Source organism: Dasypus novemcinctus, chromosome 2 (assembly GCF_030445035.2).
Source record: "Dasypus novemcinctus isolate mDasNov1 chromosome 2, mDasNov1.1.hap2, whole genome shotgun sequence".
In the NCBI taxonomy this organism is placed as follows: domain Eukaryota; kingdom Metazoa; phylum Chordata; class Mammalia; order Cingulata; family Dasypodidae; genus Dasypus; species Dasypus novemcinctus.
Window position 1 is genome coordinate 84,004,256 of NC_080674.1, and position 17,345 is coordinate 84,021,600.

Genomic DNA, 17,345 nt, shown 5'->3' on the forward strand with positions numbered 1-17,345 from the left:
TTTTTCCACCATTACCTAGTTTCTTCTCCCAGCCCAATTAATTTTGTGTTGCCTGTTCCAACTTACCTCTTTTTTCCCTCCTAATGAGTCAGGAGTCTTGCTTGCAGAAGATAAGGGGAAGTGAAACTGGAGGAAATGAGAAAGTTACCTTACATATTAGCTTTTACTGCAATTCTGTGCAACAAACAATCCCACATCTAGGTGGTGCTGAACCACAGAATTAATTTCTTACTCACAGGTTTGTGGTCAGCCCTGGTGGCTCTGTTCTAGGCCATGGAACAAGCTCATGTCTGCTTGCTGAGTCTCATTCCAGGACTACTAGGAGCCATTCTCTTCAGATGGCAGAGGGCAGGCAGATGTGAGCATGAGACCAGATACAAGTGCTTTTAAAACCTCTGCTTGGCTATAATAGCATGTGCATACATTATGTCTACCCCCATTTCACTGGTCAAAGCAAGTCACATGGCCAAGGCCAAAATCAGTGGCATAGGGAAGTATACTCTTCTCCAGAGGAAGGGTCAGAAAGGAGAATGTGTGTCAATAAAACCATTTATAATGGCTGTGTTTCAAGAGAGGGTTTTGGAAATTTGGTGATTCATAGCCTTGGGGAGTACTTCTAGGCTGTACAGAGTTGGGAAAGAGAAGAAATAAGATTTAAAAACTCTTACTCCAAATTTTGAATGAGAACTTCAAGAAATCCAAGTAAATGATTTGAGTTACTTTTAAAGTTACTTTTGGTATTTGGACTTTATTTTCTTAAATGTGGCATTACTCCGGGCCTGGGCCATATAGGTCTCTAGATTTTAAGCATTATGCATATGTTGATTAAAATTTGGTGGCAGACCTGGGCAGAGTTTATAGTCAATCAGTACAGTCACTGACTCGTTGGGGAGTATTCCCATTTACCCTCTAGGCCTGTGAGATTTGCTCCTGTTGCATATTTACTCCCTAGAAAAGGGAGTGTGCTTTTTTCCACTGCATTTCAGTTTGGATGTCTCTGTGGAATTCTGCACAGCAAGGCATTCTGATTTCTCACAAGCTCTATCTATCTGCTAAGAAGTGCATAATTTTACTGGCATATTGGATATATGTGTTATATTGTATCCAGTGCTCTCTTTTAAGGACCATGTGGCAGCTTTTCTCAAAAAAAGACTAATCACCTTGAATCAAGAATTTCTATATTTTATTTAATTCCAAGTATTCATGACAGGATTCCAGACTATAAATTTTTCAGTCTGGAAATTACTTTTGTACTGTAGAAGAACAAGTTAAAGTTGTCTATGAATTCGCTTCTGTGACTCTACATGAACAACAGTTCACTTCAAAGTTGGGCTAATTGTGAACTAATGCAAATTGTAATGTTGTTATTGTGGGTGGATAGGAGGAGGAAAATCTCTCTTTACCTCTCTGCAAACTCTTTTTATATGAATGGTGGTGCTTTAGAAATGATGTTTATTTCCCATGGAGGAATAGCCTTTCATGGTAACTGAATGTTTCTCATGAAATACCTTCTGCTTCTAACTAAAACTGGTTATTTTGTTATAGTGATTGGTAAAATTATGGAGTGAAAAGAAATTTTAGTTTGATGTAGTAGTCAAAATGGTAGGCTTTGGACTCTAGAAAACCTGGGTCTTCTCCACGTTCTACTCCTTTGATATTGCTGATCCTTGGTTAATTTAATTCATCTTTTTGAGTCTCAGTTTCCTCTTCTGCAAAATTTGGATAATAACAGAAACTACCCAAGAGAGTTGTTGTGGAGATTAAGTCAGGTTATGATTACAAATTACTTCACACAATGCCTGGCTCATTGTAAGTACTCAATACATGTTAGCTAGTACTATTAGTAATAGTTTTCTTAGTGTCATGGATAATGGATGGACATTTGAACATGATAGACTTGCTTTTGAGTCAGTAGTGTTGAATTTTATGTGGGTTTTAAAATCTTCCTCTTTCTTTGAAAGCAAAAGTGGGGATTTTGAAAAATTGATCCTTAATCTATATCACACAACAGAAGTGATAAAAAGAGAACCTACAAGTGTATCTTACTGAGTGAACATCCCTTGGTAGGTATTATTTTTTCTTTTGGTTGTGCAAAACTTCAACAAGTATACCTTCTATATTTGTTCAGGTTATCTAGAAACTCTACCTAGGACTCTTGAAACATGTGGAAGTCTCAAAAGCACTCTGTGCTTTGTTCATATTCTACCTATTTACTCTTTTTATGTTCTCAGATAAACTGTTCTACAGTTTAGCCAGTTAGTCTCAACCCTTAAGAAACACTTGGGAAGCTTTCAACAATTCCAGATGCTTGGGCCCCACCCCTGATTATTCTTATTTATTTGGCCCCACAATGTTGAGAATCACTGGATTAGATCCTTGTCTTAGTTTGCCAAGATGCTATGACAAATACCACACAATGGATTGGCTTAACAACAGGAATTTATTGGCTCATCATTTTGAGGCAAGAGGGAGTCCAAAATCAAGATATCAGCAAGGCTTGCTTTTCACCCAGAGCCTGTAGTGTTTTGGTGCCAGCTGCTGGCAATCCTTGGGGTTCCTTGGCTGGTATCTCCATGGCAATGTCCTCTCATTTTGTTTGCTCTTCCAGTGTTCTGCTGACTTCTGGCTTCTGGTTTCTCATGTTTCTTTGACTTCTGGTTCCTAGTTTTATTCTTTAAAGGTCTCAGAAAATATGGATTAAGTTCAGATGGCCATACCTTAACCAAAAATAACATTTACAAGAGGTCCAATTACATGAATTTACACCCATAGGAATGTGGACTAAGATTAAGACCATGCCTTCACTGGGCACACAATACAATTTACCACAATTTTGTTCTGGAAACTCTTAATCTCTCCAATATATAATCAAGTTTCACCTTTTATACAAACTTTGATTTGTCAGTAAGAAGAGCTGAAGTTATGCTGCAGTAACAACTCCAAAATTTCAGGGACTTACAGAACAAAGGTTTGTTTCTTCTTGCACTACACACCCATCCCACATCAGTAGAGAGCTTCTACTCCCTGACCTCTTCCGCCCAGGATCAAGGCTGGCAGTGGTTCTTTCTAGAATGTTGTTGGCTGCAGTGTTAGGAGAAGAGAGCACAGGAACAGTCTGGAAGTAAAACATGTTACATTTTCTTAAAACCCTTTGGCCAGAACTGGTCACTTGGCCATACCTAACTTCTAAGAGAGAGAACATGCAGGCCTACCATGTACTCCGAAGGAGAAGGAGAAATATTGGTGAGCAGCGCCAATGTCTACCACATTGACTACACTTTGCCATATGTTTCTCCCCTTTTCTGGATTCTCATTGCACTCATCTATACCACATAGGGACTTTTAGGCTCATTGTATTATATTTTGAGTTTTTCATCTGGAAGAGACCTTAGAAATCATATGGTCTAACTTTGGTTCTTAAATCCAAGATAGATTCAAACAGAATAATAAAACTACACATGTTGTCAAAGCATTGTTTTTCCTGTGAAGGTCAAATTGAATTCATTGATGGAATGGAAAGCTACTGGGAGGAAATGCATGTCTGCATGCAGCTGCTGCTGAGTGCATTCCTCATTGAGAGGCATGCATATGCTTCATGGTGCTCTCGCACAATGGTTACCTGTTATTCCCTTTGACCTCATGCTTACCTGAGCTTTAGTGACATTAATAGTTACTAGGAAAAATATGAGTTTTAGAGAAAGCTATAAAATCTTAGTGGATCCAAAATTTTATTGGATACATTTTTACCATGAAATAGCCCCAGGAGATTGGCAGACTAATAAACCAGACATGATAATCACATCATGTGTATGGCAGAAATTATTCTTATTCCCCAGTGAAAGAAGACTCTCAGGCCTCAGTGGAGACAGATGAATTTATCATTCTGCAACAGCAGGGTGGGTCATAGCCTGGGTGGCAAGCTCTGTAAATATTAATGGAGATTCCAAACTCCACTGTGTCTGCAGTAATTTCTATGCTGTGTTAGCAGCTGAGGGTCAAGGGAAAAAAAAAAGGAAAAAAGAAAAAAATGACATGGGTAAGACTTAGATCTCTTCTACTATAAGGAAAATCCTTTCATTTATTTATTTATTTTTTTGAATTATTTTTGGTCTCTTCAGTGCCTGGGGTCGTATGAAACCTCTACATGATACTGGAGAACACTTTACTTTGGAAATCCACAGATACTTTTGCCATAAGGTTATTTGACCTCTTTCTAATTTTACAGTTTCAGTGTTTGAGTTGAATAATTTCAAACAGATTTGCCTCCCAAGAACCCTTTGCTTTGTGAAGCAAACCATGAAGAAACACTTGAATAGTGGGTGAAATGACGAATACCCTAAGTCTCACAAACTATTAGGAATCAATTTCTCAAGCATCATATCTAATTATTCTCCCTTCCCCCATTTCAACTCAAGAATCTCAAGGTTAAAGAAAAGCAGCTGAATAAACAATACTTGGTTGAGGTTCACATACTGCCCATTTTTGGTTTTATGTAACTGTAGGACAGGAAGCTGAGAGAACTTCCAAGATCTGCCCCTTCAGCTGCCAAAAGGACAGAACATGCAGAGGAAAAAAAAAAACATTGTGCTTTTATGCTAAGATAATTGTATTGATAGGAATCTTACGAAGTTTTCTTATCTAATGGTCTTCATAGGGACACCAGGCATTCTCTTAGTTGGGAGGAACCTAAGAAAGAAGGGCTGATATCCAGCTGATATGGCTTCCCAGAGAGCCAGGTGGGAGAACGGGCTTCAACCAAGGCTGCCCTAAAAGGGTGGAGAATATATGGGTGACACTGTCATGTGTCTCTGTGAAAGATTACATCTAAGCTAGTGAGTGATATGTTAAGATTTTTGTGTGTGGCAGGGCAGACGTAGCACAATGAAGACAAGTGAAGGGCAATTGGAATTAGATGGTAGAGAATAGGAAGTTGCATTGGTGAATAGGGTAGTAGGTGGTCTTTGGACCATTTCCATAGGTCAAAATGGTATGAAGAAATGGTTTGAGAATTAGTCATCTAGTCTAAGCCCTGTTTGGGGGTTTTAAGTTATTCAAGACAACTGTCCAAGATAATGTGAAGATGAGACACAGAGTTTCCACATATACACTTTGTAGCAAGTTTAATGTTTGAGACCTTTAGAGTAAAAATTCATATGATGTAATAATTATATTTGTTCTATGGCTCTTGCTAAAATCCATGAACTTATTCTCTTTTTAGGTATTTATTTTAGAGATCAAGGACAATGGATGGAGTAGTCAACACATTTTGTTTGCAAATGACAGACGCCCAACGCAAACTTCTTTACCAAGGAAGGAGCTATTTGGCATACCTAACCAAACCGTGGGGAGGGCTAAGGTTTGGCCTAACGCAGGACCCTGGAGTCAAGCCCGCTGTGCTCTTTCTCTTCTGGTGGCTTCCCTCAATATGTTGCCTCTAGTCTCTCAGAGCATATTAACTCCATCTATGAGCAGCAGCAGCCCCCAGTAGATCCAGTCTCATGTCTCCCAAAGCTTTTCATCTGAGAACAGCTCTCCTTTGATTCCACATAGAAGCCATCCAAGGGCAGGCCTCCAATTGTGCCAGTTTGGGTCACCCATACTGCTTTGTGGCCTGGAGGGGATGGGTAGTATCAATATTCCTCCTAGAGGCTTATGGCTAGAGTGGCAGACATTCTTCTCTCCAAAGGAGAATGTTACTACTGCCCATTCAACTGATGAAAACCTTTCTTTTCAACCTGAAGACTAGCGTTAAGTTACCTGTTAGGCTTCAGTTTTCTGGAGCAGTAATCTTAGAGGTTAAACTAATGTAGATAATCTGATTTTAAATTCCTTAAGGGCGGGGATCACATTTTATGATACTTGTGTGCATCCTCTGCTGTTGCTTAGGAGAGTTTTGGAAATGTGTTAAGTACTGACTTGGTTTGATTATTTGTGATAATGGGTGGATTCATTATATCATTAACCTAGGATGATTTGGGGATTACTTATGTGAAACTTTATGAATTTGGTTTTCTTTTTATATTTAATTTCATAATTAAGCAAAATAAGCAAGTATCAAAGAGAGATGGGGTAAGGTTGTGAGTGAGTTAGATCTGGGCTGGGTGGTTGTGGGAAAGTTAGTTAGCAGATTTATTTATATCTTAGAACTTAACAGTAGGCTTTTTAAATTTGTTTTTGAGGGGTGCTTTTCAAAGCAATTCTCTTTGGAAAACAAAAGTCTTACATTTTGGATAACAGATTTTTTATGTAATATACTTCACTTGAGATTTTCAAAGTGATTAAAAGAATTTTTTTTACAGCCACATTGTAGGGATGGCCAAAGCCATTTTCAAGTGTTAACAATACCCAATACCTCCTCATCACTGTAAACTGAGATTGAATGTTGGTTAAAGCAGAGCTAGCTGGAATCCAACTGTCAAAAGAACTGATTTATAATCGTGCTACTCATTTCTTATACTCTTTGGTTCTTCCCCTCTTGTTGGCCCTTCCAATTTTGAAGTACACAGCGAATGAACGAATATAGTCAATCCTGGAGCCAACTAATCCTGTTTAAATTGTCTCCATTTGAAGTATTTGAAAGCAGCATTCCCGCCCCCCGCCCCGTAGTATGAATTTATATAAACATCAGTCCCATTCATAAGTAATATATCAATGCCTAAATCTGGAAAAAAATAAAAGGAAGAAAACCTACTCTGCCTGTCTAGACAGAGCCTTGTTAGTGTATGTCTGAGCATACAAGTTACTCATGCTGGTAATATTAATCAGTGGGAAATTACCAATGAAATTTACTGAGCTTACAGGGTGGTTTATAAAGTGAGCATGCTGAGCAAGGTTTACATCTGATCAGGGAAATTGTTGTTTTCTGATCCCCAGTTGGCTGTCAGCCATCCTAAACACAAGACAGATGTTGGTTTTATTAGGGTCAGGGTTATCAAAGGGTGGGATGAACAGCCGTTGGCTCTGGGGTTTGCTACATTTCTTTTGCTGATGAATAAGGGCAAATAAAATTATTTTTGAATGCCTTGGGGGTGGGGGTAGGGGTTAGTTTAGTAACGCTGGATAGGGCCACCAAATACTAACATCAGAGGGCAGAACTTCCTGTGTCTCAGACGTTCTTAGTAAAGTTTGTTTGATCTGAGTATGACTGATTTTGCTATCTTGAGGGCCAGGGGTTAATGCCTTCTCATAAAGATAACAATGATAAATGCAAACAAGGTATTCACTCTGATATATTGGTTTTTTATCCGGGGATCAAGGCAAAAATGTGGGAGAACTGAAAACACAGTTTGAAATAGCATCAAAGTAATTTGTTGGTTTTTGAAGTAGGAAAATTTTTTTTTATTATTATGTGTTCTTCAGCTACAATTGAGGTATATGATAGCATGAAACTAAGAGAAGGCTGTAGAAATTGGGGGATGTTGTCTGTGTTTATGTTATATAATGTGTCAAGCCTGCATACGTGGTTCCTACCCACTCGTGTTTGTCTTTTAGGATGGTTTGGTTTCCATTAAGTACTAAGAAAAAGCCACGAACCTTGCCCCCGCTTCTTCGCCCCAGGAAGAGAGCCAGACCCAAAAACGCAGTCTGTGCAAATGCAGCACTCACCGTGGGAGCAGAGAGCCCAGAGTACTGGAGCTTTGGGACCCATATCAGGGACTTCCGGAGATGCTGTGTGATACTAGGCAGCTTGAGGAGAATCTGGACAGAGGCAAGCCACAAATTAGTTAAACTTTTGGTGCTCTTTTGGGAGGGGAAAAAAATGCATACTGCCTTCCACGAGACTGAAAATATATACTTAGGTCAATATAATTTATTCTGGGAATTGCTTACTAAATTGTATTCTAGATACAAGGTTATATTTGGTGGTTGAGGTTGACTAGAAAATAGTACATCATTTGTCTATTTAAGGCTAATATCTCCAATAATACCTTTTAAGCCTACACTTGCCCATAAAAATAAACAGATATTTTCCTCCTTGCTTTAACTGCCTTTCCCATCTGCTCATTCTGGAATGTTCTTATAAAAGTTATCTGCCTCTCTGACCACATTTATCTTTTGAATTCTTTCTTCATTCAATGGCGGCCCCTCTCGTCGATTTGTGATCCAGACTCTGCCTCACTTTGGCTTCAGTCAAGGTTTCCAGGACCAGGCCTCATTCCCATTCCCTGACTCTGAATGTGTGGTCCCCCCAGGCCAGACCCCTCTCCCTGAACCCCCTCCTGTGACTCACGGATGGCTTCCTCCAGGTTGCTGTTGTCTGCTGAGCTGGGCACTGGTCCCCTTCTTCTGGAAGATCCCTGTGCTCCCACATACTCTGTGCTCAATAAAGTGAGGACTCCTAACCTCGGTCCTTTTCCAGCTGGAGCCTTTCAACCCAGCTGGTGCTAATTGTGCTTGTGCCCCTATCCAGTGTTTTCTTATGATTGCCTCCATTAATCAGTGATGATGTTTGGGAAGGTGGGCATTTTTGGCTATTTTGTTCTTGCTTCTTCTCAGCCTATGCTAATTTGACTTCAACCTTAACATTTGAGAAATACTTCCTGCTCCGAAGCAAGGATCCAACACAGTAACTTTCCCTCAGTAGATTGTACATCTCACCCCACGTCAGTGTGGACAAGACTGTCTGATAACATGGGAGGGGCTGAGCCAGAGAAGGGCTTGAGAACATTGGTTATACTTTGGCAATGCTATTTGGGAAGCCATCACTTGGGGCTCCACTCTTCACATGCACCTTCACAAAGTTATCAGGACATTTGATCTGACAGTGAAATGATGAGTCACGGGTTCACAGAGATTTTAGGGAGCAGTGATGTAGTTATGAAACTTGAGTAATAAATTCCTCTCTCTCATTCTTTTTTGTTGTTGTTTTCATTCTGTGGCATCATTGCTCTCTTGTGGAAAAATTTCTTTCTGGAAGTTATCAGGCTCTGAGTCAGTTTCTTTGCCTACATACATTGTGTGGAGCAGTAAGCACAGTTGTATTTTTCCTTCTTCTCTCCTTCTTTCCCCTTCCCCAAAGGGAAAATTTAGCAAAACTGTCTGACTTGTGGATTAGATACTGGGTTTTTTAATTGGCTGAAAGAACACATCCTGTTTAGGGACAGAATGGGGAGTGGGAGAGGAGGAATTCTGGCTGGGAAGCAGCACTCCCTCCTGCCCAGCAGTACCATACTTTGCTGTTCTCTGTTCAGCAGGGCCAGGGGTGGACTTGGATATGCCATGGGCTTTGGCCATTCTTCTGCCACTTTTCTGTGCTGCTTGAGAAGGTGGACTGTGGAGAAGCTTTTACCCTGTCGCTTAGCAAACTTCTGTTTTGGGGGCAAATTTGGGCTATGTTGTATTTGTAAAAAAATAATAATAAAAGACTAGAATTTAATGGTAGCTCCCCTTTTTTCCTAATAGCAGGAATCCTAGGTTCAAAAATATCAGGAACTCTATATTCAGGAACTAACTAGCCTCTTATAATTCTCCCAGTGAAGAAAAGTCAGAGTCCCATGTGAAAGAAAAAGAAAGAAAGAAAGAGACAGAGAGAGAGAAAGAGAGACTACTGTAAATCTCAGACTATCCAGAACATTCCCCTACTGTGTGCTTCCACTTGGCATTCATTCATACTTGAGTTGTCTGAAATGACCCTGCCATTAACCTTAAAACCAAATGTTTTTTGGGGCTTTTTTCATTTGTGATGCCTTCATTCTCCCAGGAATCACTGAGAAAACTAATAATTCTCCTGAAAACTTGCGTCACATTATGAGAACTATATAACATACTTTCTGGCCTGAGGACCTTTGGGGTTTGCTGGTAGCAGGATTCTTAGCACAGGTGTCTAGTACATTTATTCTCTACAAAACCGCCCCCCTTTTTTGTGACTTTCTTTTGTCATTGTATTAATGATCCATTTTCATATTTGTGTTTTTTTAAAAATTTAGTTATTTTTAAAAAATTTATCTCCCCTCCCTGCCCCCTATGGTTCTCTTGTCTGTCTGCTCATTGTTTGCTCACCTTCTCTAGGAGGCATCAGGAACCAAACCCAGGACCTCCCACATGGGATGCCAGTGCCCAGTGGCTTGAGCCACACCCACTCCCTGCTGGCTGCAGCATCTGCTGGCTTGTGGTGTCTAGTGTGTTTCTGAAGTGCAGTGTCTAGCTCATTGCAGCAGGTGTAGCATCTGCTTGTCTTCTTTATTTATTTATTTTAAAAGATTTATTTATTTATTTCTCTACCCACCACCCTGATTGTCTGTTCTCTGTGTCTATTTACTGTGTCTTCTTTGTCTGCTTCTGTTGTCGTTAGCGGCACGGGAATCTGTGTGTTTCTTTTTGTTGCATCATCTTGTTGTGTCAGCTTTCCGTGTGTGCGGCGCCATTCCTGGACAGGCTGCACTTTCTTTCGCGCTGGGTGGCTCTCCTTACGGGGTGCACTCCTTGTGCGTGGGGCTCCTCTATGCGGGGACACCTCTGCGTGGCAGGGCACTCCTTGTGCGCATCAGCACTGCGCATGGACCAGCTCCATAGGGGTCAAGGAGTCCCGGGGTTTGAACTGCCGACCTCTCATGTGGTAGACGGATGCCCTAACCACTGGGCCAAGTCCGCCGCCTGCTTGTCTTCTTTAGAAGGCACTAGAATCTGAACCCAGGACCTCCCATGTGGTAGGCTGGCACTCAACTGGCTGAGCCACATCCACTTCTCACATATTTGTTTTTTTATTGTAACATATTTCAAAATCCTTTTTGAAAGGACTTCTGACTTCAAGATCATTTAGTGGCAAGAAAGAGGCACAAAGAGCAGGGTTTATCATCCTCCGGACTACTGTCCTGTGCTTTGGAGGGTGTTTAGCAGCATCTTTGGCCGCTTCCTACTAATTGCCAAAAGCATTCTCCCAAATGAAAATGTCTCCAGACATTGCCAAATGTACCCTGAGGGACAAAGTCACCCCCCGTCAAGAACTGCTGCCCCAGAACTAGCAAAGGCCAACATAAATCTTTGGACTATCTTGTGGAACCCACGCTGGGAAGTGAAGCTGGACCTCATGAAGAAGTGGAACCATTGGGAGAGTGTGGGCCCAGCTGGCACACTGAGGTGTGTTGAGGGAGCGAACTGCTGGAGGCTGTCAGCTAATCACACTCCTTCAACTGTGCAGCAAGGTCTTCTGTAAAGTGGGATCTGAACACACATCTCCACATATATCACATGAAATCAGGAAACAAGTTTGCTCTGCTGATTGTCTCACATCTCTGTTATTCTTTAAACTCTTATTTTTTCTTTTCTGTTATAGACCCCCATTTTCTTTATTGCTCTCCTGTACAAATGAACCAAATATGACTGCCTTAGAGGTCCTATTTTCTCAGTTCAAGTGTTAACAGAGGCTGAAGAGCCACCAAGGTACTAATTCAAAATTTTTATTGAATTGTCCATCCCTGTCCAATCAACTACAGTGTTACGTAGGACAAATATGGCTGCTGTTGTGGGTAGAGCAGTTCTCAGGGAAGGAAAATCATGAACTGCTCTGATACCCCCAAAGATCTCTAGTACAAACATGTAATCGTGTGCAGAGTTGGAGCCTGAAGCCAGGCTCTTTGAGCCTTTCAGAAGAGTACGCTTTCTAAAGCCAAGGGGCCTTTCTCCATGGCCATCTTTTTCTCAATTTTGACCCATCCTGAACATCATTACCAAGAGGAATCTTCTTCCAAACCTCTACTGGCTCCACAGGTCCATATGACTCATTCTAAACCCTTTAAGACTTGCCTCATCAGCCAATCAGACTTAATATTAATCCCCTACTCTGCTAGAGCATAGAATATGCTAGAACATGCCACCACATTCCCCTGCTTTTCTTTGTGCTTCCACCTGGATTGCCTATTTATTGCAATTTATTTAGTGACCACTCTGTCAGACACTGAGCTGTGTGCTTTACCCATTATTTCTATTCTTCCAACAACCCAGAGAGAGAAGTATCAGTGCCCCAAATTTATACATTTTTTATTTTATAGAAAGCTAAGTTTCAGAGAGATTTGCTTAATACCACACAGCTGGTTACTCGAAGAGCTGGAATTCAAACCTAGTTCCATCCAGCATTAGAGTCCATAGTATTTCCACTATCCATGCTGCCCCTTTACCTTATTAATGTTTACGAAACTAAAGGTCAAGTTCTAATATATCCATCTACATCTTCCTGAGAATTCCTACGGAGTTGATCATGTTCTTTATTTAGTCATAAACACCCAATTAGGATTTAATAATATCATGCTTTATAGCATTATAATTTAAGTTATCATGCGACTATGTTTTTAGTTCACATGGAGCTTGTAGACAGCAACCACGTATCAAGTTTCTCAGTGTATTCACAGTGCGCCATTCAAAGTAGTGGGGAGGGAGAAAGAAGATGAATGGAATTTGAATTTCAATGGAACCAGAAACAAAGTTCACTGTAATAAACCTAAGTCAAGCTGTCATATTACAAATGGACCAAAATTGAAATGCAATAGGAAGTATGTGGAAGAAAGATGATTAAGACAAGGGAGGACTACGTTTGTCAGATGGTAGTAAAAGTCTAGAAAATAAATAATTAAGAGTGGGTAGCTTGTTTTTAATGAGATGACAAGATTCCTAACTATGTTAAAAGTAGTATACAGCACATATCCTGATTTTGTAGTAAAATGCTGTTCCTCCATGTGAAATCTTTCTATCAGAATGAATTCAGATTAGCTTTAAAATTATCCCCAGAAAAATCTATAGAAATGTATTGAAAGAGAAGAAAATGCCCTTTATTATTTATTTTACAACAGCTTTTAATTATACCAGGACCTATAATTTTAAATTGATGGTAATTTGGGTATACTTTGGATGAATTATGATATATATGTAAGGCGCATATATATATAGTATCACCACAATGACGTATAATTTAGCCTATTTAAGAGACCTATTTTAAAACAATCAGTTGACATATATGTTTATTTTTGTATTGTTCTTCATTAACACAGATCATGCTGATAATTGTAGTTGAAAACACTAAAATATATCTTAAAAGTGTAATTAATATTGTTGGATAGATTAGAATGATAATACTACTGATTAATTTGCATTAAGGATATTTTACATAAAACACTTCATTAAGTCAAATATTTTTAAGGTCTATTATGTATAAAGAACTGTGGCAAATAAGAATTTAGTTAGAGAAGGTAAATAATAATTAAATTTAAGAAACAGGAAAAATTAAAGTTGACACACACGGTCATTGCCAAATTAGACCAGAAGATGGAAAAACCACTGTAGGTTGAATGGTGTCAGAAGACTTTATGGAGAAGCAGTTTGAATCAGTCCATGAAGATCATGACATGTGGTCAGTTAGAACAGATGGACACAGCATGGTGATGAATTTGTAGTCTGTGAGTAGATCATTTTAGTGTGAGTCAAGATTTCTGTAGGGGGAGTTTGGAAAGGTAAACTGGGGCTTTGAATATCAGGGTAATGAATTTGAGCAATGAAAAGTTATTGAAAGGTACAATGGTCACTTCCCACCCGAAGGCTTAAATACCTCAACTCAAAGAACATTTACTGAGCATCAGCTGCTTGTAAGAGGTGCTAAGGAAATAAAAAGTTAACAATCATGACTTCTGCCCTCAAGTAGTATATAGTCTACTCTATAGGAGAAAATACATGTAATTCAAAAATGACCACTGGGTAAGTCAGAATATGATGGGAGTTATAAGAGAAATAGAAATCAAATATTAAGATAAAACAGGGGAAAGAGAAATTAACTCCAGCTGTGAGGATCAAGGAAAGTTTCAGGAATGAGCAGGAATTTAAGCTGGTCCTTGAATGGTGGGGAAATTTTGATAACACCTTTCCTCCAGGAAAGGGAAAATGCTTACAAAGAACATGCTTCTTTTTAAGTAGAAAAACCAAGGGCACAGGAGGAGGAAATTGCAGAACAAATTAAAGGCCTAAAAAGTAGTTTAGCTTGGCTAGGACCCAGAGAGTTTTAGTAGGAGGAGCTGATGGTAAAGGCCAGAAATGTAGAATGAGTCCTGCATATGGAGGGGTTTAAATGCCCAGCTAAGAAATTCGCGCTCTTTCCAGGGATTCTCCATGCTTGCTTTGTTTTGGGTTATTTTCTCCTACTTCCATCCTATTTACATATGTAGCAACCTCACTAATAGACTCCCATTAGGTACAGTAATGACGTTGCAATGATGGATACAGGTCATTATATATTTTGTCATAACTTACAAAATTGTGTGGGACAGAGTGTCGACTATAATGCAAACTATAATCCACACTTAGTGGCAATGCTCCAATATGTGTTCATCAATTATAACAAATGTACCACAATAATGAAGGATGTTATTAATATGGGAAAGTGTGGGAAGGGTAGGGAGTGGGGCATTTGGGAATCCCCTATATTTTTTAATGTAACATTTATGCAATTTAAAATATTTTTTTAAAGTATTAAAAAAAGAGAGAAAGAATGGTAGGGTGGGGAGGGGGTGAGTCTTAAGAAACACCTTTCCTGAAATTCTAATAAACACACCCAGGTATTTATGCTCTATATAAATGCACTACACACATGCACACACACACATACAATGATTGATTAGAATTTTACTCTGGGGGAGTTAATAGAGAAGGAGAACTCTGAGTTCTATTTAAAAGTAATTTAAATAGAATGGCATGGATTAAATGTGCAGGGAGTTATAGATGAACAAACATTTGGTAGATGATATGATAATGAAGGTGGGTCTGTGAGTACCAGAATTATCAAGTTCTTTAATTAGTCTCTCATGAGCCTATGTTTTTAGCACGGGCAATGAGAATGTCAAGCAAAGTTCAAAGTCTTTGCCAGGTTGTAATAGATATGATTCATTGACTGACTAGAAAGGGATCAAGGTTAAGGAAGGAATTAAGGATACTTTCATAACTTAAGTCTTTGTTAACTAAAGGATAATACCTTACTTAAAACTAAATAAGACCTGGAGAAAGCAGAACAGGAAGAGTTATTCCGGTTGCCTGGAAAATTAGGCATTGTATTTGGGTCCAAAAATTCAAGATGGCAGAGCAGATATGTTTATTTACTGGTTGTGGTAGGGAATAGTCCTAGAGTGGCCTGATACCTTTCCCTGGGACCCACAAATATATCCTGTGCTCAGGACCAGGTGTGTCCACCTGGTGGGATAAAGCACAGTCCTCGAGTAGATTGGGGGACTGCCAGTACATTCCTTCCCCTATTGTCCCAAGCATATGTAAACGTTTCCTGGAAAGAGTCTGATTCTAGTGCACATGCCTTTTGACATCAGCTCACATGCTGGTGGTACATCTGAGCCTGGCAGGGAGGGATCTGGGTTCCTCCACTATAGCACACAAATATGCAAGAGAGGCTACTACTCCTAGAACATCTCTCTACACCAGCCATAGATTGAGACCTGCTGGCTATGGTGAACTGGCGCCCACCAGTAAAGCTGACCTTGCTATGTCTCTTCTCTGTGTGAATAAAACATTTCTCAACGCCCATGTAGTCATGATTTTCTGGTGAGCCCAACACCTGTACTGGAATGGACTGATATCTTTAGGTGTCTCTCCTGACCAACACTGATTCTCTGTCGTTAATCCCATTGAAATCACTGAAAGAGAGTTAGGTTAGAAACTCACAGGAGCAGGAGGCAGCGATCATCAGCAGATGACAGTTTGACAAATTCCTAGAAGAAAGGATGCAGAGAATTGTGCAAAGTGAGACAGAATGAAGGAAGTAGCTGCCTAGAGCATACATAATAAATGGTATATGTTCTGGTCTTGGTCTGAGTCCACCCCAGAAAATTGTGTTCTTAAGCTGCCCCATTCCTGTGTGTGTAGGCCTATGATATGTAGGAACTTTTGGGTAGATTCAGTTAAGTGACCTTTTTTATTAGATCACTTTTGATTAGATCAGGCATTTGATTAGATTAAGGGACCCAGGGTGGGTCCTCATTCTCTCACTGGAGTCTTATATAACCTGAGAATTGAAAGAAACACACCTAGAAAAACAGCTGCCGTTTTACCCTGCCAGGAGCAGGAGGACTACAAAATTGCCTACAGTGCAGAAAGACAGAGAAACCCTGAGAGGCTGAGAGAAAGGCTGGAAACTGGAATAGTGGAGCAGCTTGAAACTAAAGAGATGAAGTCCACAGGAGAGGGGTGAGATGAGTGAGCTTAGGAAGAAAATGAGCCTGGAGGAGAAGGCAGACAGAGACCAGCAGAGCTGCTATTTTGTCTTGCCATATGACAGGAGTCCAGGATTCCAGAACTAACCTTTGGTCAGACAACATCTGATGCCTTGATTTGGACATTTTTCATGGTCTAAGAACTGTAAGCTTTTATCCTAATAAGTTTCTACTGCAAAAGGCAATCCATTTCTTGTATATTGCATTGGCAGCCTTAAGCAAACTGACACAGTATGGAAAACAAGGCAGGCTTAAGTTGGTATGTGGAGCGCGTGGAGTGATCGTTTGAAGGTCAGTCCATGTAACTGATAAGCTCATCTTCCACCATGTGAAGGGGACTGGAGCAGCTACAGCCACCGGCAGATTTCTTCTGGCTGGAAGCAAAGTACCCCAATGAAACTGTTGTTTTCAATGTATTTTATGGTATAAAAAAGTTTGCTAAGCACTGCTCTGAAAAACTTAATAAACTGTCTGGAAAAACTGGGGCTTTTGGAGAAGTGTTTTCCTCATTTTGGCACCCAGCAACCTTCCTGTCCACTGAACAATTAAAAACCTCCCAGCCCATACTCCCTGCCTATGAACACATAATTTGTGGTCATTCTTCCCACTCAGGGGAAAGGCCTACCTGAAAATAGTGGTAGAGGAAACCATTACCTGCTATCTAGACCTTCATTCTCAAATATGAATGGGCAACCAAGATACCAGACACTAGAGGAAAGTACTAGCAAAAACGATCAAGATAAGTAATATGTGTGTATATGTGTTTGTATGTACTGACCCTGGAGGAAATAGAAGTAATTTAGGAAACAGAAGAACATTTTAAAAAATTCTATTAATATCAGCATTAGGACTTTAGAAGAAATTACATCCATCAAAAAAAAGAACAGAATCCCATAAAAAGGAGAAATAACTCATAAAGTACAAATGATTGTTGAAAAGTAAAACTCCAAGACCACCAGTGCAATCAGATAGCCACACAAAGTAAGAAAGACAAGATATGATAAATGGGGAATGCCCTTTAGCTCGTAACATTGACACCAGTAATACATTTCTTAAATTTAAGAAAGATCAGTAGTCAAGAGAGCCTCCTGTAAAGTAGCTTAGCTTACATATTGCTATTCCTGAGCCACCTTCCAAACCTCCTGGAGGTGG